The following is a 14,988-nucleotide window of genomic DNA, read 5'->3' as shown; positions in this document are numbered from 1 at the left end:
TGTGTTTAAAATCATCCCTGTTTCTCCAAGCTTGCTAGTTGGGGGGGGGGGCGGGGGGGGAACTGAATTCAGATTGTACTGTGATTGTATTCCTGAAGACTGTGTATATTACTTCCATCTCCTTACATTGCATAGGGGGGGGGGGGGGGAGTGAATTGTCAGAGAAAAAGTAATCATAATGTCTTTTGCTGAAATCATCAAGTTTATTTCTGTACTGCCTTTTATTCATCTTTGCATCTCCTCGAAACCATAAAGCATTCCCAGCTACCTTGTTCTTTCCGTACCAACTCCTAAGTAATAAAATAAGTGTGCTAGTGTAAGACTATCCATTGTTGATCAACATCATATTCTTAAGTGTGATATCATATATTAATTTATATCAAAGTGTGATATATATCTCTGGTTTAATTTTTCAAATAAACCTTTTTAATTTGCAAAACAAACCTACTTCTTGGCTCAGTGGGGTCAGGGGGATTCTAAGAGAGTGGCGTTATACAAGGGTTCATCATCCAGATTATAACTTGTCATAAAAATATATAAATAAGGGCTTCCCTTGAGCAATCCCAGACAAGGCACTGACTTAATGGGAATGCTTGATTGGAGTCATTAACAAAATAAAATAAACAAACTTCCTCAGTCTTTCTTAAATTTTTATTTTTGTACTCACTCTTCAGACATTCACCCATGTATGCCTTGTAAAGTGGGTTTTATGATTCGTTTGTCCTGTTGTAGGGGTTTCTCTATGGCAAACCTCATTCATCCTGTTTAGAGTGATTGGGGATACCTGTCTGTTCTGTGACATACATTCTCCCAGGTCCTTGCATCAGCACTTCATCAGATGGAAGAACTATTGGAAGCTCCTCCGGTTTTGTGCACAAGCATCAGAGTGAAGGCCAATTTAGGGTAGGTACACCTGTACTGGGTTTGGTGCAGCCGGTTACTGCTACACCAGTGGAATCGTTGAGGCCTCCTTTAGGGGCTGGAATCACTGCTTGCACAGAGCACCTCTTCGGGTTTGTCAACGGCCTTCACCCCAAGGGGTTTCAACCTCTTCTGGAGCTTGCACTGAGGGTCTTCCCCCAAGGGCGTTTTGCATCACTGCAATCTTCCCAGACGTCTCTGTCCACACGTCTACCTGGGCTAGGCCCAAGAGTTCTAGGTGGCCTGTGCTGGTGGACAGCTCTCTGTGCATTAAATCTCTGTTATGTGTGTATCAGCAGTGCCATTCTCTGCCATGTCGACCACCAAAGCGGTAATGACACAGAAGTGTTTAGGTGCCAATCTCTGATCTGGGCTGTTTGACTTTAGGTGGTGATTTCTCGGCCTCCTCTGACTGAAGTATAGGAGCAAGGCCCTCGCAGGGCTTTCTGCTCCCCATCAAACCCCTTTGGCTCCAGGAACATTTTGGCTGCTGTGCTCTAGCACCTTGAAGCGTCTCATGTGCTAAATGGAATTACCAATAATGATTCGGACCCAAATAACCGGACGGACTCAAAGAATATGGCAAAGTACTACTTTATTATCCGCATAAAAATAAAGTATGGCAATCTGATCCCAAACCAATAGACTCCTCTTTATTCTTCGCACAAAGATGTTTTTCCAGCATTTCCTGACTCTGCAGCCCTGGTAGTCTCTGAGGTAGCTCGATTGGTTTAAATAAGAGTCTGACATCCATCTTTCCATCATGACTGTTCTAGCTATGTTACGTTTTCCTCTGCAACAAGCTTCTATGTGTCTCATCTACCTTTTTGTTTCTGTGTATATACATTTATTAATCAGCAGGTTACTTTACCTTCTTTCATATACGATGTCTTCATATTCGATTACATATTTCGAATGGATTGTGTCCTCCAAACTATTCCTCATCTATGACATGTAGTGTCCACAGCTGTGCTGCCTTGGACATTTTTTCGGCAGAGGGCGCCCTTGCGTCGATGTCCCTCGAGGGCCTCCGTCGAGGGAGACGTCATCGGATGTTACAAGTAGGACGCATGCAGCCCGTAGCCTCAGTTCCTTTTTTCGTGTTTGCTTCGAGAACTCGGTGCGCCTCGTGTCTTCAACTTCATATTGTATGGTTGTCTTCTTCCACCCCCCGACCCCATGGTCTGGCTTCAAGAAATGTCTGGACTGCGGGTCCAAGGTGTCCCTCACAGACCCACACTGTGTCTGCTTGTGATGCCTGGGCAAGGACCACGCCACGAACGACTGCTCGAAGTGGCAGTCGTTGACTGCGAAGGCCTTGTTAGAGATTTTTCAGTCTCAAGGCACAGTTCCGTCCGTGCCTTCAGTTGAAGCCGGCGAGGAACGGTCTCGGTCCAATACTCGTACGCCCTCGAGCTTGTGTATGCGGCGCGATAAACATCAGGAACGGTCGAGGTCCCGTTCGGACAAGGCATCGGGTGATCGCCAGAGACGTGCCAGGTCCAGGTCACGGTCTTCGTCTCCCATGAAACCATCGAAGCCTGAGAAGCTGTCGAAGGTGTCAACGCCATCAGCGCCGTGTCCGTCGAGGGAGTCTGTCGGGTCTTTCCCTGGGGTCAGACATTTGAAGCCTTTGAAATCTTCGGTGCCACTTTCCACGCCGGCACTGTCTGCACCGTCGACGCCATTGGCGCCTGCTGGGCAGGATTTGCCGTCGGAAGCCCCTGTGGCTCTGGACCCTCCAAGAAAGGCTCCTGCTAGATCTGTGAAGCCTATTCCTGATAAGAGGTGCACTCCTCTCCCTAGGAAGGAGTTTTTCCAGTCTCTCCTGAACATTTATGAGGAAGATCATGATGAGGAGAGGTCTGATGGAGACGTTCCTTTTGGTCTGCCTTATGTGACGCCTGAGGCTGCGGAATGTCTCATTGACGAGGATAGTCGGATTGAGCATCTGTGTCAGTCCTTGCATGATGCCAGTGGCCTCGACACATCACCTGTGATGGCATTTGGGATACTTGATCCTGGTGAGCATGCAGAATCCTTCTATAGGAGACTGATGTTGAGAGTTGCTGAGTACCTGGGTTGGTCCAGGCCTCAGGTTGAGTATGATCAGGATGATTTTAGGGACATCTTGGAACAGGGTCCGTCCACTGACCCAGTGTTGTCATTTCATGTGGCGTCACAGAAAAGGGTGGCTGCTACCTGGACTTCACAGGAGTCTATTCGGGCAGTTAACAAGTTTTTGTTGAAGAAATGCCACCCATCAAGTAGCGACCCCGGCTGCTTATTCACTCAGCCCACTCCCGAGAGTTTGGTGGTTCAGGCGGCTACCCCACCTCGAAGTAGGCTGCGTACCCTTCCATCCCTCCGGATAGGGAAGATGAACGCATGGATGGATGGGCGTGCAAGGTATTTGCTGCTGGGAGTATGGCCTTGAAATTGGCAAACTCCACCTGTGCCTTGGCGAAATTTTCGCACACTCAGTGGAATTGTATTTCACTTGCGGCTGAGCATATTCCCGAAGGGGAGGAAAGGGATGGCTTTCTGGCTATTGTGCAGAATGGCAAGGATGCCGTGTGTGAATCCCTTCAATCTGGGTTGGACACTGCAGATTGTGTCGCACGGTCCATAGTTACGAGCACCGTCATGCGCAGATTTGCGTGGTTGCGTAAGTCCGGTTTTGCACCCGATGTGTAGGCCTGTCTTCTCAACATGCCCTTTGACGGGTCGCATCTTTTTGGCAGCAAGGCTGACGAGAGCTTTGAAAAGTTGCAGACCTCCAAGGCGGCCGCCAAATCTTTGGGCGCGGCTGTCTGACAACCTCTGCCTTTTCGTCCAAGGGGACAACAATGGAGGGGTGGTTCCCTTCGCTACTACTCCTCATTTGGAAAGTTGAAGGGGATGCCCAGTCAAAGGGGCCTCCGAAGAGGCACTCGTGGTGGACGAGGTAGGGGTGCGAAAGCCGCTCAGGCAACTGCCTATTTGCCTTCTGGTGCTGCCGCTTCTAAAAAACTCTGAGGCCGTGACTCATTGTTCTCCGGTGGGGGGGCAGGCTGTCGCAGCATCTCGAAGAATGGCGAGCCATTACTTCAGATGCGTTGGCACTGGATACGATCACCCATGGTTATTGCCTTCCTTTTCTCCATTGGCCTCATGACAATCCACTGGGGAAACACTCTTAAGGTTCCGGGTCCGCTCCTGTTGCAGGAGATTTTTGCCCTGCTGGAGAAAGGTGCTATAGAACAGTTGCCTGTGGCAGAGTGGAACAAGGGTTGGTATTCCCCTTATTGTTTGATACCCAAGAAGGACGGGGGACTGAGACCCATCTTGGACTTACGATGCTTGAACAAGTTCCGGAGGAAGAACAAGTTCAGGATGGTCACTCTTTCTCAGATCCTTCAGGCCCTCCAACTTCAGGATTGGTTGTTGTCATTGGACTTGCAGGATGCTTATTTTCATGTGCCGATCCATTTCAAGCACACAAAATACCTCAGGTTCGCAGTTGGCGGATCCCACTACCAGTTCCGGGTCCTGCCTTTCGGGCTCACCTCCGCCCGAGGGTCTTCACCAAGCTTATGGTGGTGGTGGCAGTGCACCTCAGGAGAGGGGATTCACGTTTACCCCTAGCTGGACGATTGGCTGATCTGGGCGCGTTCTCCCGAACAAGCCTTGGATCATCTCCCGAACAAGCCTTGGATCATCTCAACGTCGCCTGCCATTCCCTTCACAAGCTGGGCTTCTCCCTCAACTTCAAGAAGTCACATTTGACACCAACCCAACAGCTGCAGTACATAGGGCAGTTTTGGACACGTCCTAGGGGGATGTGCTCACCACCAAGGTGAGGGCTCATCACATTCTTCAGATGGTCTCAAAATTTCAGCAAGCCCAGAGTCTTCCAGCTTTTGTATTCTTAAGGTTGCTCGGCCTCATGGCATCCTGCATTTTTCTGGTGCCAGAGGCCTGCTTGAAAATGAGATCCCTTCAGTGGGCTCTACGGACTTAATGGTCCCAGTTCTCAGGCAAGATGTCGGATCTCCTTCATGTTCCACTCTCGGTCTCGCAGGATCTTTTGTGGTGTGCCGACAAGAAGAACCTCATGAAAGGGGAGCCTTTTTGGCAACCATGGCCGGATGTCACGGTGGTGACGGACGCTTCCCTGACAGGGTGGGGGAGCTCATGCCGGTGATCTGTCCATCAGCGGACGTTGGTCTCCATCGGAGTCCAGACTTCACATCAATCTTTTGGATCTGTGAGCCATCAGACTGGCGCTGAAGGCTTTCCTGCTGTGTACAGAAAAATTTCCTGATATTGACGGACAACACGGTGGCAATGTATTACCTCAACAAGAGAGGGGGTGTAGGGTCGCTGCCTCTGTGCAGGGATGCAATGCAGCTCTGGTTCTGGGCGATAAGCGAGGGAATATCCCTATCAGCGGTTCATCTCGCCAGCAAGGAGAATATGGCGGCGGATTCTCTGAGCAGGCAGAGCGCTGTCTCCCACGAGTGGGGGCTTGCTGAGGAAATCAGTCAGGAGAACTTCGCCCTTTGGTGAACCGCACAGGTGGACCTGTTCGCAACCGGTGCCAACCAGAAGTGCGAAAGGTACTGCTCGAGGGAATTTCCTCCAAGAGGAGCTCTAGGAGACGCGTTCGTAGTTCAGTGGCTCTTCCCGCAACTGTACGCGTTTCCTCTGATCCCCTGGCATCCCTCAAGTTCAGGAGGTTGAGAAGGTTCGGGACCCGCATGATCCTCATTGCCCCGGATTGGGGCATGGGAGCGTGGTACCCGGACCTTCTAGACATGTCCATCTGTCCTCCAATGCGTCTGCCCCTCAGAGAGGTTCTTCTCTCGTGGGAGGAAGATCTGGTTCCCCATCCGGAGGTCAAGACTCTCAACCTTCACGCATGGTTTCTGAGAGGTTGAGATATAGAGATTGGGACCTGGATGACGTAATGGAGGTGTTGCTTTCGGCTAGACGCTTTCCTTGGCTCACAGGGGTCTTAAGGTGGGCACCATTAAAGGTTACTTGGCAGTGCTGTCTATATTAAAGTGCTCTTCAGAGGAATACTCTTATTTTAAAATTCCACTGGTCACTCAGTTTTTGAAAGGGCTTAGTAATGTGTTCCCGCCGTCGCCATTTCAGGTGCCGGTCTGGGACCTTAATTTGGTTTTGAAATTTCTTATGGGTGCTCCATTTGAGCCTTTGCACTCTTGCCCTTTGAGGCTGTTGACATTTAAAACTGTTTTCTTAGTTGCAGTTACATCTGCTGGAAGAGTGAGCGAGTTGCAGCCACTTTCTTCTAAGCCATCCTTTACTTTGTTCCACAAGGACAGTGTCGTACTGAGTGCGTCCGTCCTTTCTGCCTAAGGTTGTGTCCGAATTTCATTTGAGTCAGAAGGTGGTAGTCCCTGCCTTCTATCCTCTTCATCACCTAGTAAGGAAGAGGAACGTCTCAATAGGAGAGCCTTGAGCTTTTATCTCTCCAGAATGGCCAAGCTCAGAGTGGACGACCAACTCTTTGTGGGGTATACTGGACACCGTTTGGGACAAGCTGTTTCTAAGCAAACCTTGTCTAGGTGTATTATCCTCACTATTTCGGAATGCTACCGGTTGGCTGGTAAGGACCCTCCTGAGGGTTTGTGGGCTCATTCCACCAGGGGCATTGCTACTTCGACAGCACTCCAGAGGGGTGTGCCGGTTAAAAATATCTCTGATGCTGCAACGTGGTCTTCTATACACACATGTTTGTTAAGCATTGCTCCCTGGATACGTCCCATGCTCAGGATGTTGCCTTTGGTAACGCAGTTCTGTACTCTGCCATTTGAAATGAGTATGTCTAAATTCTTGTCCCTCCTCCACTCCGCTTTACTGCTTTGGGAGTCTGTCATAGATGAGGAATACGTTGGAGGACACAATCCATTCAAAGAACAAGTTACTTGCCAAACGGGTAACGTTCTTTCGACTGGATGTTCCTCCAACGTATTCCTCATCGTCCTCCCAGCCTACCCCTCTCAAGAATTTCCCATGCCATTACAGCTTACGTCCCGCAAGGCTAAGTGCAGTCGGTTTGGTGCTTTGGACATGGGTACTACACGTTGTGAGGGGGAAAAAACATGAACTGAGGCTACGGGCGCTGTGCTTCCGACAGAGGCTCTCGAGGGACATCGACTCGATGCAAGGGCGCCCTCTGCCGAAAATAATTCTGAAGTAGCACAGCTGTGGATATTACATGTCATAGATGAGGAAAATGTTGGAGGAACATCCAGTTGAAAGAACGTTACCAGTTTGGTCAGTAACGTGTTCTTCTCTTGTTACTTCAGTTACATCTTTATTCTTTAAGTATTTGCATATCGTTTCAATGAATCTCAGTACCTTTCCTCTATGATGTCACTCTGCTCTTGTCAGATTTCACTTATAGCTCTATGATATCCAGTGGTGTGTGCAGATCTCCTTACACCCTCTCAGTGCGAGGCTACATTTGATACCGTTGTCCTCTCATATACTCGATGCAGTATTGGGATGATTCTTCTCCTACTGTTCCTGTATGATTGAGGTAAATGGGCGGGAGCTAGGGATAACATGTCCACCTGCTCCTCTACACTGCCACAGTTCTTAAAAGTGAATTGCTACCCAATTCTTACAGGCTATTTGGGCTCTTTTTTCGTTGTCCAGAAACAGGGGCCTTGGGCTTCCATGCCCCTTGAGGTTTATGGCAAGATAATTTCTTTGGGAGGTTTCAGTACTTGAAGCACTCTCAACCAGGGCAACAATATTTCAATGGTCATATGAGGGAGTTTTTGACTCCTGCGGCTCCTCAGCCACAAGACCCAGGTCCTGCTCCTCCGGTCCCATTGAGTATAATGCCTGGTGTTCGGACCCTGCACCTCAAGCACCTGAGCCCCCTCCACCTTTACCAATTGATTCACCATTGCCAGTCGTCACCACATCCTATCAGACGAGATACCCAGGATGTCCCTGATGAGGGGCCTACATCTTCTAAGGCCTTTTATGAGCGGATCCATGGGCTTATGGGGTGTCTAGTCAATATGTCAAACATTTGTTCGAATGGCAAATATGTCGAAAAAACATTTTGCCGAAAATGATTTTTTCAAATGTTTTTTCTTTAATTTACATGTTTTTTTTTTGTTTAGAAAAAAAATGTTTTCGCCCAAAGGTTTTCGACATAATGACATTCGAACAAATGTGATTCGAAATACTCACTAGTAAATGGCTTATGGATTGCCTGGGTATTAATGTATGGAACCCTCCAGAGTTAGATCAGGGGATGCTCTCTTTATTCCTCTCTTAGGGCAGCTGGCAAGTAGGGTATCTGCCTCCAACTAGACTCTGGCAAAAACCGGCCTCGTATTACCTGTCTCAAAGGGATTTATGTGAATACTGCTAAAAAAAAAAAGAATTTTCGAGTGCCAAAATACGAACATGCTGTACCACGTTTTACTGCATGTGTATGCGGCGGGAGAGACACCCCAAAGACCTCTTACTACCCTTGAACCTTTTTTATTTACTTAACCCCCCCCACCACATATATATGTGGTAAAAATGGGGGTCTGAAATTTCGGTATTTTGGGCATTTTCTATTTTGGTATGATCCCTCTTAAAGTGGATGTCTGTTATCAATCCCTTTCGAACTAGAAGCTTTGTGTAAAGGCTCAACCTCAGGCCCACTCCACCATTCTAGTGGTGACTACTATTTTTAGGAATATTCATAATCTGCATCTGTGTCTCAATCATGCTGCAAAGTGTACCTAAACGTGTCCCTCCAGTTACGCCAGGCAAAATCAGAAATTATCCTGGCCATGGCAAAACTGTAGATTTAGGGGACTAGGACTCCCTCTTGCTAAGAGTACCAGACAGGCATTCGATTTGGCATACTGGATGCCAAAAAAGTTGTGCAACCTTTTGATGGCAGCAGCTTACTTTACAATCGGGTGCTCTGGTTACCTTCTGTAGGACCTTCCTGGCAGCATTAAGAGCTTGGTTGATGCCTCTTTCTGTTCCTGTGACAAACAGTTTCCCCAGTCTTTACCATCTATTTCTTATGCAAAAAGACCCCCAGTTTGGGTCCTCAAAGTGGTCCGGGCGCATACAACTTTTTAACTTCTGGAGTTGCCAGATCAGAACTGGTCTCGTGGAAGGCTGCAATCTTGATGGGGGTCACCTCAGCTAAAAGGATTAGCATATTGTAGTTTTTATCCTTGGAGTCATACGCCATTGTCCAGAAGGACAATGTGTCTCTCACATGCAGCCTTTTCTTGTACTGAAGATGGCATTGGACTTCTAATTCGGAGATAGTCCTTCCAATGTTTTTCTTAGACCCTGTCTGCATCAAGTTTTGGTTTTATCTGGTCGCAATGTCGAGAGGGCTTGACCCATGAGATTTTCAGCCAGACCTCTTGTGACATTAGGAGGCCTGCACCCCCTGTAGGCAAGCGGCCAAAGCGACGATTTGTAGATGGATAGTTACCTGCATAGTCCACTGTTATAAGTTACAGAATAAAGTTGCTCCAAAAGGGCTTGATGCCCAACTGACACATTCCAAAGTAATGAGAGGGGGGTTGTCCCGACAGGAAAATCTGTGTAGTATAACAGTGGAATGAGTCACTGTAGACTGTCTCAATGAATGGCTGCGGAAGGTGGACACTCGATACACTGTGTTAATGACTTACACCTAGTGTGGTGTCCTCGTATTAACTCTTAAAAAAAAGAACCGCTAGAACCATGCATTAATGGTTAACACGTGATGATGTGCTGTCCTCGTATTGGCTCTCAAAGCAAAGGAGCTATGACAAACTGCGCTGAATCCTTGGCATTTGTGTAAGCCTCATATTTATTCTTTGTAGTAAACTAAAAGCTAATAGTAACAACACATTTTATAAACGTAAATTGATGCAGAAACTCATAAAAAAAGGACCTGAAACAAGAGTCAGGAAGTTTAGAAAAGAAAGCATAGAATCCGGGGAAATCAAGACAGTATAAGCTTAACATTCACAGCAAATAATTAGAAAATAACAAATTGTACAGCATGGTCTGCACATTTAGTTCGACAACATATTCTGACCATAGCTGCGTCTGTAGACAACATAAAGTTTCTTGTTGAATCTATAAGGGTTTTCAACGTGTGAGTCAGACTGGCCTGTTTGGCTGCTAACAGTACAATAAGGAATATATGTTTTGTTCAAAACACATTAAGATCTTGTTTTTTTAATGGGTCTCTGTGTTGGGTAGGTCAATTCGTGGTCTGCGTATGACGCTGGTGGTAGTCCGAGACAGCGCTCACCTCTTGCGTCACAGAAAGAAGGTGCAAGGGTCTTTACGTTTCGGCGGCATAGGGTGTTGACCGCCTTCCTCAGGACCAATGAAGTTACGTGGTAACAAACTGACTCAAGTATACACAATTGGATGCCTTCAGTGAGATGAGAAGGGGTTCCTAGGGATATGGAAGCAGAGGCTGCAACGTGTACTGTACTGTTAGCAGCCAAATAGGACAGGCCTGTGGAGACTCAGTTCAATATGAAAAACACACCCAACCCGTTGTTGCCAACGGGTAACCCTGTTGTACTCCTGGTGGACCAAAGGTCCTACAAGTAATGTTTGTTGTCAGTTGGTAGTGTCACAAAGTGTACAACCAACCAGCAAATGTTCGAATAATGCCTTCAAATAAAGTAAACATCACACAGTTTTGAAAAGATACATTTTAAAGAAAAATTCAGCACAATGTATTGGTGTTGTCGAGGACCGAAGCCTCTAGAACAGCACCTTCAAGGCAAAATCAACCCCAATGGGAAATAGAAAACATAATCATTCATACAAATTCAGAGGAGATGTCAACTAGTACTCCTCTACCTTAAACATATTTCATGTAACATTATTTTGTATTGTGCAATGGTTAAAAAACCAACAACCCGTTAGATTATTTATTTATTTGTATAGCGCTAACGCCCGCGGGTATCAGAGCGCTTACCAAGAGACAGGACAACAGCAGGTTAAGACGGGACAAGGTGTGGAGTGACCAGTGTTGCTTCATACTTGGTAAGAGCTACTTCCAGGATTTAATTGAAGAGTAATGTTTTCAATTTTTTCCTGAAGAGAATGTAATTGGGTTCAAGCTTCAATGAGGTGGGAAGTTCGTTCCATTTTTCAATACTTAAGGTCGGGAAGGCCTTGCCAAGGCCGTGCTGCTTTTTTGTTTTAGTGATTTGCAATTTACCCGTGTTGGAGGATCTAAGTCGCCTAGGTGGCTCATACCACTTGAATTGTTTCTTGAGGTAGACCGGGGCTTTGCCATATAGACAGCGATACATCGAGTGTGATGGGTCTGAATTGGAATTTTGAGGTTTCTATCTCGTTTTTATTTTCTGTTACACACTACAATCCAAATTGTTAATTTACGATATAATACAACAAAAAGCTTTGGTTTTATATGCAAGGTTTGCCAACGTGTTTCGGATTCAAAGATCCATCTTCAGGGTTCGAAGCTCAATGTTCATAACATATCCTTTTTCAGATTATTGCCTATTCCTTTTGTAATCGTTAGATTCATCTGTGCACCTACAATGCAACCGGAAAACTAACTTAGCACTTTTAATTTGCAACGTATGATTCACAAACTCAATACACATACACATACACAGTTACACAGACCTGCATACGCATGTGAAGATGCTCAGTAGAATGAGAGACCTATATGGTACAAAACGAACTAATCAGAAAAAATCTATATACATGTGCCTCATACTAGGTGTCAAACTCCATTACACCATTTCAACATGGTCCCTAATTACCCAGCTCCCAGTAGTGTATACCGACGATGGGGAAAGATTGTTGCTAGTAGCGGCTCTTTATCATTCTGATACCAGAAAGTAGAGAGCCGCCATGAGCGATTACATATAATAGGGCAAATTGCCCCTCCCAGATACAGGAGAATATCCGTAGCTGAGAGCTATTTTTCCCCTTTCATTCCTAATTTGTAAGATTGTTTCCCCGTAGGGACCCACATGCGGCCAGTCCCCTCAAGTGGAGGAGTATCATAAGCCGCATTGTAACTGCACAGTACATCGATGTAATCGCTGTATCAACTCCTCGCTTCTCGAACAGCCCATCGTTCCCCGAATACAGTTAACAATTGTTACCAAGACAAATGTCTGCCAGCGTCTCTCCCGGGCCCATCTCGGTCACTGTGCCGGCTGTCTATACGGCACGCGGCCAGGCCGTTTATTTATAATACCCTTGCTAGGACGCCCTGACGCATGTGCCGCAGCATGAGGGCCTCGGTGTCCATATTCTCCACTTATGTAAAACCAAGTGCATACAACACACTCATAGTTTTTCATACCTTTCAAACCACCCATGCCAACCAAAACCCCATATTTGCTGGCATAAGTGCTGGCCGGGAGGATAGTTTGGGAGCAGTGCATTTGCCTTGGAAGCAAGACAACACAGAGCAACACTCTGAATCCCGGTCCCGCACTTAGACTGGTCTCAGGTTTTGAGTGCGTTGTAAAAGATGAATTAATTAAAAGTAGCCCCCAAACAAGCTAACGTAACCGAACAGCACAGAAGGAGAGAACATAAGGTAACCCTGACCATGTGCGGTCAGAACCCTAAACACTTAGAAGGGGCAACAAATAAACAACTGCTATGCAATAGAGGAACACAAACTACTGTGCAAAATGTGGAAAACAAATCCACTATGCACAATGTGGTGCTATTAACAGCCAAACATACTGACCTTAACCAACCTCAAGGAAACCATTTAACAACTATGTAGCCTGAGCCACCAAACTACTCGCACCACCCCTCCAAACTATTTAACTTTACTGCACCCCAACACCATAGCACACTGCTATACTGGACCAATGCACAAACCCACTACAGGTTACTCCAAATGCATGCTGTCCTTTTAAAGAAACATGTTTTTCTCATTCACGCTTTGAGCACTGTTGCAGTTGACCAAATGAACTGTCTAGGTCCTATTGTCTGGGGTGCCTTTTGGTGAGAGGTTAAGGTTGTAAATGTACTCTGTGACCAGGTCCTATTGTCTGCCCTTCCCCTCCCCCTTCAGTGGGGCTCCCAGGACCAGAGAGGCCTGCCTTCCATGCAATGTGCATTCTGGAAGGGGAATACAGGGGATTGCGCAGAGCCCCTCCATGTTCCCCAGGTCCTCGTGTTTCATTCGGCCAATGCATGCTGCTCCGCAGACCCTGTGTGGTTACCAGCAGGTGTGATGGACTAAACCACATGACTCCAGTATAGTTTGCCCTCACATAAGTATGCTCAATCTGTCTGTCTCACTCTCCATTTATTTATCATTGTGACATCATAAGATGGTGTGTCCCCACTCATGCTGCCACCTACCTTAAGTAATGAGGACTCCTCTACTAAGATCCAAGTTCCTGAAGGAATAAAGTCCTACGAGGATGCACCACAACTTCAGACTGCCTTTCTGGTGGTATATCACCACGATGAGGACAAAACCACTGCAGAATCTCAGTTTCGCTCATGGGTGAACAAATATTGTATACAAACTCCCGGCACGGTTCAAGTCTACAGACCGCTGAAGACACCATCTTCTCCAGCACAGCCACATGGAGGCAATTCTGATTCCACCTGACTCCAAATGGGGCGCAAACATTTATGCCTTTTAGTCGTTACTGTGGAAATCGGCAATCTGACAAACCAGGGAGAAATGCTTAATGTTATGTTATTTGGCATTTATATAGCGCCTTATGTATCATTGCTATGATCTCAAAGCGCTGGTAGGTTGAACGCCCTTGGGGACCGTAGTTCAAGTCAGGAGAGAGAGAGAGAGAGTCATAGGGTGCGTGGATGCACCGGATATGTGTGCAGCTGGTGTGGTAGTTGCGTGATAGCTGCTTCTTAGCGGTAGGTGTGGTGGTCAGTTGTATGTGTTCAATTCTGGCGGGTGGATGCCCAGGTTGAATTCTGGCTGCGTTATGCCTGAGGAAATGCATAAGCTAGCGGTGTGTGCTAGCTGTGTTTAATTAGGATGAGTATGCGGTGGGTGTTATTATGAGAAAAGCTATACCGAATGTGGCATAGTATCGCTGTGTTCTAGTTGAGTGGTGGTGTGTAGGAGAGAGTAAGCGTGGTAGTGTGATATGGTGGTTATCAGTAAAGTTGTTCCATCCCACTCTGTCTGTTCCATCCCACTCTGTCTGTTCCATCCCACTCTGTCTGTTCCATCCCACTCTGTCTGTTCCATCCCACTCTGTCTGTTCCATCCCACTCCATCTACTCCGTCTACTCCATCCATTTCATCCATTCGTTCAGTCTACTCATCCTTTCCATTTGTTCAATCTGTTCGTTCGTCTCATTCCATTCAATCTACTCATCCGTTCTATCCGTTCCATCCCTACCATCTACTCTGTGTTCCTTCCACTCCGTCAGTTTCATCTACTCAATCTGTTCGATCTAGTCCATTTGTTCTATCTACTTGTCCACTTCATCCATTCCATCCACTCCATCTACTCCGTCCATTTCATCCATTCCATCCGCTCGATCTGCTCCATCCGCTCTATCTGTTCCATCAAGTCTGTCCATTCTATAACTCATCCGTTCTATCCACTCCATCTGTTCTATCTACTCATCTATTGCGTCGATTCCACCCCCTCGGTCGGTTCCATCATTAATCCTGAGCAACACCTGGGGAAACAGTCACATTGGGAAATCACCAATCCGGTTGAGGATTAGAGAAATATGGAGGAATATCTGCTTCACGGGTAGATTAGTCAATTAGGATAATCAGCTTACCCTATAAAAATGCACAGAGCCCGCCAGAGAAAGTCATACTGGGCAGGACCCTGAATGCAGTAGGAGTAAAGTAGAGCCTGGGCGAAGGGAGGTTGGCGTAGCCTAGATGAAGGAGATAGTTTGAACTCTGCTGGCAGCTATTTCTTGGATTCCGATATATACACATGCTGGAAGAGGAAACGAGAAAGCTAGGACCTTGCTCGGGGCTATACCTCTGACACGGGCAGAGACCAAACCCAGGGAGGAAGAATTTGGCCAAGGAGGGAGACCTGGTGT

At 46.9% G+C, this 14,988-nt stretch overlaps 1 protein-coding gene across 2 annotated transcripts in view; it reads left to right on the top strand.

Moving 5' to 3' along the window:
- The window catches only part of VPS41 (VPS41 subunit of HOPS complex), a 1,668,740-nt gene that overhangs the window by 279,540 nt on the left and 1,374,212 nt on the right, over positions 1–14,988 (top strand). The gene's annotated exons all lie outside the window — the stretch shown is intronic.

Source organism: Ambystoma mexicanum, chromosome 5p, assembly GCF_040938575.1.
Source record: "Ambystoma mexicanum isolate Mex_15411 chromosome 5p, UKY_AmexF1_1, whole genome shotgun sequence".
In the NCBI taxonomy this organism is placed as follows: Eukaryota; Metazoa; Chordata; class Amphibia; order Caudata; family Ambystomatidae; genus Ambystoma; species Ambystoma mexicanum.
Note: the sequence above shows the minus strand (reverse complement) of the source record. Positions and strands in the feature narration are given on the sequence as shown.